Raw genomic sequence first — 15185 nt, forward strand, 5'->3', positions numbered from 1 at the left:
TCACAGGCCCATCCACGCTTGTCTTACTTTTAGATGCTGCTTCAGCAGTCACTCAGAGTGCCTCTCGCTGGACTGCTGCGCTGACACTTCTCCCTTCTCGCTGCAGGCACTTTGGCATAGTCTCCTCACCCCATGCAGGCATTGTAGGTGCCGAGGAGGTCACTCGGTGTTAGGGGGTCACTTCACCCCCTTTTCTCCTGCTGCCCAATCATGTGCAGGCTCATGTTATGTAGCTGGTCGGACAAGCCTTACAGGCAACAGTTGTGGGGTGCCGCGACCTGCATTTCCCCCTCAGGGCACGACAGAGCTGCAGCTGACATAATAGTGGGGTCAGACCCGCTCGTCACCAATGTTGAATCTTGGGTCCTGGGCCCAGATGCTACACAAATCATGCTACACAAATAATGCACACAGTGGACTGGTAGCTGGCCTCAAGTACATGCACTCTGGCTCTTTTATGGGCAGGGTCACCTGACCGGTGACGCCGGTGTTGGATGGGTGTGGGGTGGGTGTATGGGCCAGCCCTTATTGGGAGAGGCTGGTAAAAAACTAGACTGTGTCCAGCAGGACACAACAAACGCAAGCCCCCTCAGCCCTGTGATGAAGTCTCCCTCCAAACCCGTCAGGGGCCCCTTTCACCCCAAGCCCAATAAAAAGTGTGAGATACGTAGGGCCAAGGGGCCTCTCTTCACATTGTGCTGGGGGCACATCATTTTGTATTATGCCACTGGATCAAGGCTCCCATTTTTTTCTTTACTAAAAATTGAATTAGCCTTTACCTCTATGCTTGCAGATATGTGTAAAATCACATAGCAAAAGTACATAAAATACATTAAGCAAATTCTACTCATCCAGTTCTTCTAATAAGGTCAGACCTCACAGAAATCATTTACCAAAAGAGAGAGTTGCAACACTGAGTGGGGTGGAAGTTGTAATTTGTAAGAGACATTTCCAGTGGAGAAGTGACAGAAGGCGAAAAATGTCAAAACAATGGCGGATCTTTGTCTTTTTTTTTTCATTTATTGCATACCGGCTCACATATGATGGAAGGCCAGACAGACAGATCCTACTGATGCACATAAGTTCCCTACTCTGCGTAGACCTATGTAGTCAGATCTCCAATATAGTCCACCACAATGTATCTGGTTAGGACTTAAAAGAAAAAAAAAGAGGAAATCCATACTTTGTGTGGTTTCATAACACTGATAACAGTAATTTAACGCATGAGGAAATTACATAGCTTGAAACCATAAATAGCATATTGAAATAGTCATTTAGGCCATTGCTCAGAAAACAAGATGTCAAGGTCTTTTCCACACTGACCACATTAAATTATCAAATTGTATGCATTTTTATTGGCAGTTCAATCCGTTATATAATCCATGGAGTATGTTTTCCTTCCAAATTTGTTTTTACAAATTATTTAAATTTTTGAATTGCATAAAAAATATAAATTTATATACCGTAGCACCTGACTTTTTAAATGTGCACTTTTCAAGAAAAATTGTATTACTCAAATACTGCGAATGTACACATTTTATTAAGACCATGTTTCTTTGCTGTTACAGACAACTGAATGCAAAAAACTGCAAAACGAAAAAGGCGTATAGATAGATAGAGAGGGTTGTATTCATAGATAGGGGTGTGTAGATAGATAGGGTTGTATGTATAGGTAGATCAACTTGCAGATATAGATAGGGTTGCATAGATAGATAGGTTTGTATAGTTAGATAGACAGGGTTGTGTACATAGACAGATTTTCTAAAATAGACATGTAGTTACGAGAGGAAATTGGGATAAATAGCAGAGCTTCAGTTTGTAATATATTAGCTAAATATGTGTAGAAGCACGACATTCCTGAGCACTGAAAACACGAGAAACTCATACAAGCAGGATATACAGACTAAGGGTCTGATTATGAGTTTGGCGGTCCATGGGACCGGCAAACTCGCAGTGGCGTTCAGGGACTGCCATATTACGAGTACGACAGTCTGACCTCCAGAGAACTACCGCAACTGCCAGTGATCCGCAATCCCTGGTGGTGGCACGGCAGTCTTGAGAGCACAATATGCCTGGTGTGCCACTGCGGTACCCCCAGCATATTACAAGTATCCTCACCGCCAGCGGTCTAATGGCTGTTCTCACACCATGAAACTGCTGGTGGTGCATGGGGTGCATGCAGGGCCCACCTATGTGCATGCTCCCTTGTTCATGCACGGCATGGACTTCATAGACCATGTGGTTCAGGAACGTGCATTGCCGGTCCGGCGGTCGTGCAGTTCTAAGGATCACATATGAGCCTTTGTACCTCACCACCACCGGATTGGCACGCCGCCCGCCAAACCACAAAATTACTTGTAATCTGGTGGGTGGCAGTCCTGTTTGGCATGTGGGTGCGGACAGTGGCATAGCGGTCCGCTCCCACACCACCAAACATGTAATCGTGCAGTAAATCTATTTACAAATACATTGACATGCAGAAGCACTGAAAGCAAACCAAAAAGCCACACAAGCAGATTAGTTTACAAATATAATTGTATCGCTCAATTACAATACATACCAACATGATATAAGGGTGTGCAGTTATAAATGCTCTTCATTGCCTGCATACTTAAAAAATTACAACTTCACGAAGAACAGTTTCAAATGGACACAGTCTGGCATGTTGTGATATAGCAAATGTCAGATAATCAAAAGATAATCCAAAATGAATTTACAGCCCCATTAGCAGGAGACAGGAACTGATAACGCTGGAATGTGCCCTGTGCACAACATGGAAGAGCTAGTCTTCTTTCACATCAAACTCTACACACAAAAGCAACACCAAAGTAATAAAGTAAAAACAAAAACACTGGCATTGAACTACCCTGTGTGCTGCGGATGTGCTACTTGTGAAAGAGCAAAATGCAGTTCATCAAATTAAAGTTAGCCAGTGGCTGAAGTGGACTGACCCCTTCCCCATGCTGGATCTTGTAGTGGGCAGAAGCAAAATGTGAATGACACAAACACAGACAAATGGATGAAGGCAACTGGCTGAAAGCCCTTTTAAATAACTACAGTACTCATATATTGTTTAAATCAAAAGGTCCTTTTTATAGAACAAGCCTGTCTTCTGACATAATGAATTAAAACAAACAGCTACCTACATTTGGCTTCTTGAGAAAAGACAACCTCATGCTGAATTTCAAATCTCAGCTGGAATTAAGTATGGGGGTTGTATAGAAATATAAAAAAATAATGGCCAAGGTATCATATTTGAGATAAAGCAGAACACCAGATAGACACAATACCTTAGAAACAGTAGGAGCTGAATTTCTAATCCCAACTTGATAAGACCAAACCCTTAAACACTAAACCCTGAGTGACTGTCTGCATGAATAGAGTGAGAAGCAAAAGAGACTCTTAATAATCCTTAAATTCTAGCTCCTGCACTGCACTCCCAAAATGAGAATCAGAGATAGAAAAAGTCAAAGAGCCAGCAAACTTAAAGTAAATATAAAGGAATATGGGGGTGATCTCGAATTTGGTGGACAGATTACTACTCCATGGCAAACATGAGAGATATCCCGTTCACCATATTACAAGTGCAGAGCACATGTGTGACAAACTTGATATTAGACCCTATATTTCTTTGTTCATTTATTCACCCTTTTATTAGCAAGAATAGCATTAGGGAGCTTATGGCTTTCCCTCTTTGAAACATTTTCCATAAATTATTTACTCTGTACATAGTGAGCCTTGCCACTACCTTCAGTATTGAGCCAGGAAGAATCTGGGCTTACTGCAAGTCTAAAAGAAACTCATACCAGGCACAGACAGCTGGTAGAATCCAGATAATGAAAGAAGAATTAAGAGCAGGAAATATTGGACAGACAATAGGGCTAATCTAATGTTAATAGAGAAGGAATCTTCCAATGGACCCAACCTTAAAAATGTGATCACCATTGGGTATTCCAATCTGACATGTCAACATTGATTTGAGAGAAAAGAAGGCTCTTTAAAGACCAGAAAGAAAGGAAAGGTGTGAAAAAAGAAGATATCTGGCAGAAAAATGAGAAATAACCTAATGAGATTCTATTCACAAAATTATAGCTTCTCCACGAGCAAGCATTAAGATCCACTTTGCCGCTGTTAGTGAAATTTGAACCCCTGTACTACAGGTATCTTTGGTCTAGAATTATATCATAAAAACTCACTCTATACATCGTATTACACTGCAACAACAGATGCCACTTCCCAGCAGATACCGTACTGGTAAATTAAAAAAAGACTGCAAATCAGACTAAAGCCTCAATTTAGCACACTTTCCAATAACTTGACCAGTAACAAAACCAGTGTGGTATGGGCATTAGTGCAAGGAAGTAAATGCTCCCCCCCACACACACACTGCTGTTTGAATTATAAAACACAGCAATTATCAGGGTTCAGTGGGCAACTCAGGTCTCCGGGCCCCAATGTCACTGCATCTGATGCACCAATGGAAGCCATGCCCCTGAACCTGACGGAAATGTAATGAAGCTGAATTTCACACATCAGCTGAACAAAGCTGCAAGGAAATTTCAGGTGAGATTCAAACCATCTATAGGTAACTCTTGATGAAAGTCAAGCACTAAAGCCTTTGAGTCCCATTGCTAGTTTCAACCTGAGAATTATCATATTATGTATCATAGAGGACAAAATATCAAAAACAATATTATCAAGTAAGTAAGTCTACATTTTCCATACCTAACTCCCCATCTGTGTACCTACACTGCACATATACCTTCAAAGTACCTAGATGTGGAGTTAGAAATAGTAAATCAATACTTCCCCATTGTTAGAAATGGGGGTCTCTAATTGGCAGAGGTAGGTACCTTTTTCCTAATAGGGACCCTTCTTCCCAGTCAGGATAAGGGAGTTACACTCCTAAAATAACCCCTGGTCACCCCCTTGGTAGCTTGGCATGAGCAGTCAGGCTTATCTTAGAGGCAGTGTGTAAAGCATTTGACATAACCAACAGTAACAAAGTGTAAGCACTAAAAAAGGACACCTCACCAGTTGAGAAAAATATCCAATATCGTTATATATGTAAGACAAGACCAAAAACGATAAAGAATCCACAATACAGTACTTGAAAAATAGATACTTTGCAAGATGTCTTCTAAACTGCAGAAATACCTCAAAAACAGAGTTTGTACGAGTCGATAGCTCCTTCCGGGGCTACCGCGATGCTGAAAACAACAGAGTCTAACAGTTCCAGCCGACCGCGTCGATACGGGCCAGCAAAAGTGTGAACAGACTAGGTAACAGTACCTTTCTCGTTGTTACACGGGGATGCGAGACGGTTGTGGCAACTGTCGTGGTTGCGTTGCAAAATGGAAGCGGTGCAGGGCGCAGTGTCCTCTCGATGCGGTGCAGCCAGCGGCTCAGTGACGATCGTCCAGACGGCGTCGGTGAGACTAAGTCTTACGGTGCAGAGCGAGACAGTGCTCGATGCAATGCTGGCAGGTGCAGTGCTGGCGACGGAGTCGGTTTGCAGGAGCTGGCCTTGTTTGGCCCAGGTGGCTGTGTGGGATGAGGCGGTGCATCGTGAATCTTTATGAGCGGTGCTCACAACCACGATGTGGTCATGGGTGTCGAGTCAGCAGCAGTGACAGCAAACGGTGAGACCAGGAAGGCGAAGTGAGGAGAGGCTGTTCCGGACTGCGTTGCCCACAGATCACGGTGCAAGCAGGGCCTCAGTGGTGGCGTTGACGGTCGTTGTCGTTGGTGAGACTAGGGTTGCGGTGCGAGATGTGGGCGGTGTCGTCTGCGTTGCCGTCAGGACACAGGGCCAGCGACGGAGTCCGTGATGGAGTCGGTTGTGGTTCCCTTCTCTGTGGCGTCTGAAAAAGCAGTTCCAGAAGCGGTACCCAGAGGTTGTTGATGTCTTTGCAGTCCCTGAGACTTCAGAACAGGAGGCCAGCTCGATTTCAGGCCCTTGGAGATGCTCAGGACAAGTAAAGAAAATTCAGCCTAGTCCTTTCACTGCCCAAGGCAGAAGCAGCAACTGCAGGCCAACCCAACAAAGCAACAGCGCAGCAAACGGGCAGTACTCCTCCTGGCAGCTATTCCAGCTCGTCTTCTTGGCCGGTTCCTTGATTCCAGCAAGTTCTAAAGTTTAGGGGTTTGGGGCCCACTTTTTATAGCCCAAAATCCTTTATACTCTCAGGCAGAGAGTGTCTGTGCCCAGCCAGAACCAGTTCTATCCACTCTGGTGCAGCTTCCTGACAGGAGGTGCAGACAGCTTTGTCAGAGGCAGACATGGTCCATTCAGGTGAAATAAAATCTCCTCCTCCTACTCTAAATGCAGCCCAGGTCTATTCAGCACTTCCCTAACCCATCTAGACTCTCTGTAGGCACTGTTCCTCTCCAGCCCCTGTCATCCAAAACCCAGACAATCAATCCACTAACCTAGCAGAGGCCTACTGGATGGCTGAGCAAGAAAATACCTACTTTCTAAAACTGGTATTTTTAAACACAGAATGTAAGAATCACCTTCACTAAAAGATGCATCTTTAGATTCTGAGTTCAGGCATACTAAACTTTATTTCCCAGGGCCAGTTATGTTTATAAGATGTTATAAACAAACTCCCCATTCTGTCCTATGGGAACAGGTTGCCTTGCCATAGTGAAAAACGAAATTGGCAGTAATTCACTATCAGGACATGCCACACATACCAGGGCATGTCCTACCTTTCACATACACTGGACTCTGCCCATAGTGGTACCTTGGGCCTACCTAAGTGCTGACTGACATGTAAGAAAAGGGAAGGTTAGGGCCTGGCAAGTGGGTACACTTGCCAAGTCGACATGGCAGTCCCAGACTGCACACAGGCTCTGCAATGGCAGGCCACAGTTACATTTACAGGCTGCTTGTGTGGGTGGCACAATCCAGTGCTGCAGCCCACTAGCAGCATTTGATTTACAGGCCCTGGCACACTCAGTGCACTTTACTAGGGGCTGACAAGTAAATCAGATATGCCAATCATTGAAACAACAATCAATAACACAATTTACAACAGAAGCACTTGGACTGTAATACTGAACTGCAGTGAGAAAGTGCGGAGAGACACTAAGTCAGCAAAAAATCGGGAGGTCAGAAAGCAAAAAGTCAGGGGAAACACGCCAAAAGATGCCAATTCTAACACCCATATGCACTTCTCTTTCGATATTTCGTCCCTCGATGTTCTGGCCTCGATAATCTTGCTTGTCAATATTCTCCATGTCGATGTTCCATAATACAATCAACTTTCCTGGATATAGGCAATATTCTCTTCTTGACGCTTGAAGCAACAGCAAACATGAGAAGACGGAGGAGCAGAAGAAGCCTTCCATAAAGGCATGAAGGAAAGGCTAACCAGGGTGGTGTAGATACTTACAAAATATTCCTCTACAATGTTTTATTCATAGACAAGGGTAGGCAATTTTGTCTGCAGATTGAGGCAAATATCCCCTAGTTAGGACTGGCATGTGAAAGACGGATGACGAGGTAAAGTGAAATTACTGGGTGATTCAGAGCTAGAAATACTAATTACTCTTATAAACTCCTCCACTTCTAAGGGGACATTCAGGGCCACTATTTATCCTCCCAGTTAAATCCATCCTCCCAGAGTTACGTGTACCATGGTGATGGGCTACAGGAAGATGTGAGGTTATCAAAACTATTTCAAAGAAGGAAACCATAGCACTCAGTCATTAGTCCAAAATATATCATAAGGTCCAAATAGCGTGGACTTGTGTTGAACAAAACTTTTATTAAAGATCTAGAGAATTTTGTGAACGTCGTTACATTCACATTCACATATTCATCGTCCCAAACTGGACAACGGCTGACATATGTTTCATCACACAGTGACTTTATCAAGGCTGTGACGTTATTGTAAACAAAGTTCAAATTAAAACATTTCCAGAAAACCAGGGACAAACTTGTTCGGTGAGTATCTAATCTGAATGTATAAAACCTTAAGAGCCATGTTTTGATAAAAGAACCTAGGTGGGAAAATAAGAAGCATAAGTGATTGAAGAAAGTAAAGCAGAAAATACTCCACCAAGGGTGAATCCTCCAATGCATTGGTCTAATAGTGGAGGAACAGGTTTGCCACCAGTGATAAGATACAAAGTGCTAAAAAGCATGTAAGTGTTAGAGCTATTGGGTAAAAATAAGCACATTCAGTGACCAGTGTAGGAAGAAAATCTACACCCACGGCAAAAGAAGAAATGCTCAAAGTGAAGACTCAAACTATAATAATTGACCAACCTTATATAAGGTATAGATGAGGTCATATGTTCCATGTATGTTGACCAAATGGAGTAGTGGGTAGTGAGTAGTGGGTATACAGTGTGATGCTCTCAAGAACTGCACTTCTCAGAGATGTGAGGTATAAAGAAGTGAACTCAACTAGTGAAGAAAAGTAGCTTGTTGACGAAAAGCAAACACGAGAAAAGATGTGCTCATCTAACTAGTAATGACTAACTTACATCCAGTCTGTGGGGGTAGGATACTGTCCACACAGAAGGCCGAGTCTTGTAGTGAAAGTCTAGAACCCTCTCTCAAGTACAGGTCAGGTCACTCAATGCAAGAAGTGAAAGTTGCTATCAGGGAAGGGGGAGGACAAGAAAAAATCAATTAGGTGTATCTAGAATCTATAAGTATGAGTGTCTAATGGTTGTCATGCAAAATGACCTGTCTGTGAGCTCAAGGAAAAAAACCTATATTGATAGGTACACATCTGTTAGTGTGTATTATTTGTGGTGTCTGTTAAATATCTATGCAGCATCCTGTATTCGTCCTTAGGGTTGGAGCACAATGTGTGCCTGTGATTCATTAAAACTAGTGGAAAAACGATAACAGCCTAGCCGGTGATACCTGGAAATTGGAAAAAGCAGTAAAGGGATTCGGGAATGAATCGCCAGTAGCACCCCAGTGATGGTAATATCAAGATAACTTACCTCTGGATTTTTATAATCTTTGTAAAGTGTCCAAATTCCTAACGAACGTCCTAGGCTGTGCAAGACAAACACTGAGAGAGCTCAAAGGCACATTTAGTGCACTTAACTAGGGAACTATAAGCAATAAAAATATAGTAATTGAGTATAAGCTAATGTTACCATGTTTTTAGGAAAAGAGCGCAGGCACTGGTTAGCAGTGGTAAAAGTTGCAGAGTCCTAAGGCCAGCAAAAGATACGTCAGTGAAAACGGGAGGTCTGAAGGAAATAAGTCAGGGGGAAACCATGCCAAGGATGCCAAGTCTAACACCACTGTCATGTTTTTATGTGGTGATGGCAATTTGTTAGCAATCCTCCAGGGGTGATAACACTTAGTCATTCATTATGAAAACTTCAGTAACCTGCTTCTTAACCTCCACCCTAAAGTGACTGATATCAGAGCGTTGGTCACTCTAGGGAGTGGGGTTAAGAGGGATTAGCAGCAGACTCTCAGGGTCTCCACAGAAATGAGGAATTACCAGGGAAGTACTAATTCAGAATCTCCTGGTTAATCATGATTTCAAACCCAGTATTTCACCCAGAAATTTTAGCTGCTTTCCCTGGGTGAAAGACACCAGGTCAGACTTGTTGCAGTGTTCCTTGTAATTTTGATGGAGCTGGTAAATCCCATTGCCCACCATATTGGACCGAAGTAGCCTCTCGTAATCAAGGTCTTTTGAAGGAAATAATGTTAGCAATACTTTTTAAAGGATGGCATGCTATCTCCTTCGCTAATTTGGAGCCAAAGTCAGGAGGATGGGCCTCATTATTTCTTGATTTGTAGAGGAAATTCTATAGTGTATTCTCTCCTGGTACTAATTGTTACTGTATAAGTCAGAGGATTTCCCATTAGAGTCCTGCTCTCATTCACTCACCCTAAGATGCACCTACTGAAAGAACACTGTGTATCTAGAGTCCTTAGTCTTATGGGGCCATATGTATCAAGATTAGTGATTGGGATTTCTAAATTGGCAATGTTTACCAAATCGCAATTTAGATATTGCCAATCCTAATGTATGAAAGTTTTCATTTTATATTAGTGATTCCTAGCTCCTGAAGATTAATGAGATAGCCCACAATTTGTGAGCCACTTTAAATCGCCACCATCAAAAGGATGGCGATACGCTTGGGTCAGCAGATCACCATGTCTGTGATTGCTTTTTAATAAAGCTATCTTTAAAAAAAATGCAGCCTGCTCCCATAAAGAAACTGGGTCGTGTTTAAAAAGAAACATTTCTTTTTTTTTTTTTCTGTTTGTTTAAGAAAACGCACTTGTCTCATGGACCACTGACTCCTCTTAAACACACTTTGTCAGAACCACTGGTAGCAACAGTTCAGTTTTGTGCAATTCTTTAACTCCAACAGATATCATCTTACTATGAACTCCTGTTCTGTATCACCCACCTGTATTTTTGAAGTGCTATTTAGAATAGATGAGTCATTTATCCAAAACAGATCTGTTATTTTCTTTATAAAAAAAAATGTTTTTACTTTCACACCAAAACACTTCTTTTAATGTAATGGGTGTCACAATCCTCAAAAGTGTAGGATAATAATGTACAGCAAGCTTTGGAAAAGCCAATTAATCTGACCTTGAAATGCTAATGCAATATTTGATTTCTTTTTAAGAAAGCATTTTTCAAGCATATGCTCCAAAAATAAAAGGAAGGAAACAGAAGAAAACATGACATTGTTTAAGTTCAATGAATATCTTACAGGTAAATTATTTTTACAATTGCCTTACAATTTGAATAGAACACAAAGGTGCCTATTAAAACCCTGCATTTTTATAATACGTAAAGTATAATACGTAAAGTACTACTACAGTAGTACTGCTCACGTAATACAAAATGCTGTGCACAGACCTAAGTGCGGAGTCCTCAGCCTCTCCTATCTTATCTAAGCAGAGATCTCTGCCAAACTAACAGAGATGTCTCAACACATAGATATACGTTTGTCTAATAAACGTGGGAGGGTCTTAGGTGTGGGTGGAGCATAGGGAATGGTTACTGTACAACACAAACATTAAGATCTTTGCTATTCACTGACTACTTTTCTAATGTTACTACAGCCCAAAAGGGGACAAAATAGTAGTATATGTGCTCCAGCCAACAAATGGCCAATCACAGGTACTGCAACTTACTCCCATAGAAGATAATGGAGGCAGAGACTAAATAACACCCTATAGGAAATAATATTGAATAAAAGAAATGATTTTCACTTTTGTAATATATGTGTGTATAATACTTTTTAGTGTTTTAAAGGTAGAATCAATTAAATATTACTTACTTTATATTTTAAAATGTAATAATGAACTTATATAAAATAATAAATTAATGATTTAAACTTAAAAATGTATTTTTTTTTAAAGAATGCAAAACACATAGGTGCCGATTCTGATCCGTTAAAAAACAATTTGTGTACGACTCGTATCCGTATATTTTTACGTACGAATCATACAAGTGCCCTACAACCGGCGAAGTACGATTCGTACGTGAAAAATACATACGAATCGCTTTGGGAAAAGGGTACGAGAGGGAGCCGGACTGTTTTACGTACCAATCGTAAAACTGAAGTCCGAGCGAGCAAGTACGATCTGTACCGCCCGTCCGAATACACAACCGCATGGAAAAGGCCCCGTACGGAGCGAACGCAGTACCACTCGTACCGGAGTAAACTTGTTCCCGGGATACGAGTCGTACAGCCCCCCTCCCCCCCACTTATGCCAGCACCGTACCCCCGTATGTCAGCACCGTACCCCCCCATGTCCCACCGTACCCCAGCCCCGTACATGTACGTACAGTACCCCAGCCCCGTACTCCAGCCCCATACCTGTACGCACCGTACCCCAGCCCCGTACCTGTACGCACCGTACCCCAGCACCGTACCCCAGCACTGTACCCCAGCCCCGTACCTGTACGCACCGTACCCCAGCCCCGTACCTGTATGCACCGTACCCCAGCCCCGTACCTCAGCCCTGTACATGTACGCACTGTACCCCAGGCCCATACCCCAGCCCCATACATGTACGCACCGTACAACAAGCCCCATACCCCAGCCCTGTACCTGTACGCACCGTACCCCAGCACCGTACCCCAGCCCCATACCCCAGCCCGTATATGTACGCACCGTACCCCAGGCCTGTACCCCAGCCCCATACATGTACGCACCATACCCCAGCACTGTACCCCAGCCCCTTACCAGTACGCACCGTACCCCAGCCCCGTACCCCAGCCCCATACCTGTATGCACCGTACCCCAGCCCCATACCCCAGCCCTGTACATGTACGCACTGTACCCCAGGCTCATACCCCAGCCCCGTACATGTACGCACCGTACCCCAGCCCCATACCCCAGCCCCGTACCTGTACACACCATACCCCAGCACCGTACCCGAGCACCGTACCCCAGCCCCGTACCTGTACGCCCCATACCCCAGCCCCGTACCCTAGCCCCGTACATGTACGCACCGCACCCCAGGCCCGTACCCTAGCCCCGTACATGTACGCACCATACCCCAACACCATACCCCATCCCCGTACCTGTACGCACTGTACCCCAGCCCCGTACCCCAGCTCCGTACCTGTACACACCGTACCCCAGCACCGTATCCCAGCCCCGTACATGTACGCACCGTACCCCAACACCGTACCCCAGCACTGTCACCCAGCATCGCGTATGTACCGAGCTTACAACAACATTGCAGATAGAGCACGGTACACCAACATCGCGTATGTACGCACCTTACCTACGCGAAAAAGACTCGTACTGAACCAGGACACTGTAAAACAGCACAAGGAGGGTCAATTCGACTCGCACAACACCACAAAACACATCTACAGTAGAAAATACATCTCAATGACTGACCTGGCACATCCAAACAGGCAAACAGAGGCCCAAACTCACAACCACCTCTTATAACACACCCACCAAAATTTCAAACCCAGCCACACCCACAAAAGGACCAATAAAAAGGGCCCACACACACAAACCATGAGCCTTTGCAACAGACCCACTGCTGACAGACACCACACACAAACAACTGCACCTTACTTACTCCTTAACTACACCTTAACTTACACACCTTCACACAACCTCCTTCACAAAGACCCCCTCTTCACATTCAGACCCACACCGTCACATTCACACTCACACACCCACAACCATCCACACCCACACCCCACACCATGCCCACAGACAAGAATCCAAAGTTCACAAGGGAGGAGCTGGACATCCTTGTCAACGAAGTCATCAGAGTCGAGCCACAGCTCTTTGGAACATTGGTCAGACAGACCAGCATAGCTGAAATCACGCATGTGGCAGAGGATCGTCGATAGGGTGAATGCTGTTGCGCCCATCAGAAGGACCAGGCATGAATGCCAAGCCAGGTGGCACGATCTGCGGAGGGTAGTCAAGCGCAAAATGAACGAGGACTACGCCCAGAGCAACATCACTGGAGGTGGGCTGCCCCGCAGACCGGTACATTACCATCCCTGGAAGGAGAAGGTGATGGCCCTGCTTCCGCCGGTCGGAGTACATGGAGTCGAAGGAGTCGCAGAGCCTGGTGAGTACACAAACAACTTACGTAACATGGGGGTAATGGCATCCACACCCCAAATACACCAAATGCATGCAACTACCCCCAAGCCCTCACCGGACACAACCACACTCAAAAACCACACTCATGCCACTAACATGTCCATGCCCCATTCACAAAGCAAGGCCATGCCATGTCCCAGGCTACACGGACCACAAACCCAAGACTGGATGTCCGGGATGCTGGGAGGGTGGGGCTCACAAAACACATTGTGCAACTCAGAGGCAAACACCATTGCCCTCAGCCCATATGGCCCAGGTACATACCCATGCACCATGCCCAATGCACAGGGACTGGCAAAGTACTGACAAGGTAGCTGACACTTGGCCCTGCTGTATGCAGCACAAGGCCCTCCTGTGACCACTGTACACTCAAACACCAACTCCACAAGCTCAGATATCTAGCACAGGAACTCACACTCACTGTCATGCTAGCATGCACCATGAGGGGACAGACACATCACCTGGGAGACCCAATGCCTACTCACACTACACCCAACAGCAGGCCCTGTCACACACACACACCCCCCTTAGACAAGCACACACCCCCAGGGCAGGCAACGGATTTACCCACTCTCACAATGGACATGTGACACAAGACCAATCCATAGCCAAATAAGCATCCTAGCCAAAAATCTACAGGTCAACATATCAATCTGTCCCCCACAACATACCCATCCCCAAGTGGACATTGAGAGGAATGATAGGCACATCCAACTACCTGGAGGAACTTTGCCAACTTGAATATGTATGAAACATGGATGTGGCATGAAACAGCATTAACATTGACTCTCTCTCACACACAGGGCAACGTCATGGATCTCCCCCCAACAATGGGGGGGGAAGAATCACAGTCCCAGGCTCGGCGTGAAGATGATCCCACCGGCAGCGACAACTCTCACCACTCCGTGGATGACCCCAACCAACCTGGACCCTCTGGTGCCCAAGCCCCTGCAGCACCTGCATCAGGTAAATCTGTGCCAACCAGCACCCCCATTCCTGCCACATCCCAGGAGACACCCAGGAGCCCTGCTCCCACTGAACAACAGAGCCAGTCTGACCAGGAGGGACAATGTTCTCCGGGCACCCAGGAGGAGGCACGCAACCCCGCAAATGCCCTCCCTCAGGGGTCCCGTAGACCCGATGTGCCCACAACCGGAGGCCAGGCTCGTGTGGGCAGGGGTGGTGGGAGTGGAGGCAGGTGGAGGCGCGAACCTGACCAGCCAGCTGAGGGAACCGGTATGTCACACATACGCCACATCCTGGACACATACCGGCGTGACACCAGGGGCATCAGCCAGGTAGTGGAGACCCTCAACGAGATGAAGAACCTGCAGGCCGAGCAACATGCTAGTCAACAACAACACCAAGGACGGATGGAGGCAAGACTGGCTGAGCTCCTGGCGGTTCAAACGGACATGAGCCGTACACTCCGTTGGATTGCCGAAAACATGGGCAACCCTCCCTGTGCCCCCAGGCGAAGACCACCACCAGCCACAGGGAGGGAGGAGGAGGAGGAATCGTCTGACGGAGCGTCCCCAGCATCGTCAAGGCCTGCATCTGAGGGTCCCCGAGGAAGGTGG

This window comes from Triturus cristatus, chromosome 11 (assembly GCF_964204655.1).
Source record: "Triturus cristatus chromosome 11, aTriCri1.1, whole genome shotgun sequence".
Classification (NCBI taxonomy): domain Eukaryota; kingdom Metazoa; phylum Chordata; class Amphibia; order Caudata; family Salamandridae; genus Triturus; species Triturus cristatus.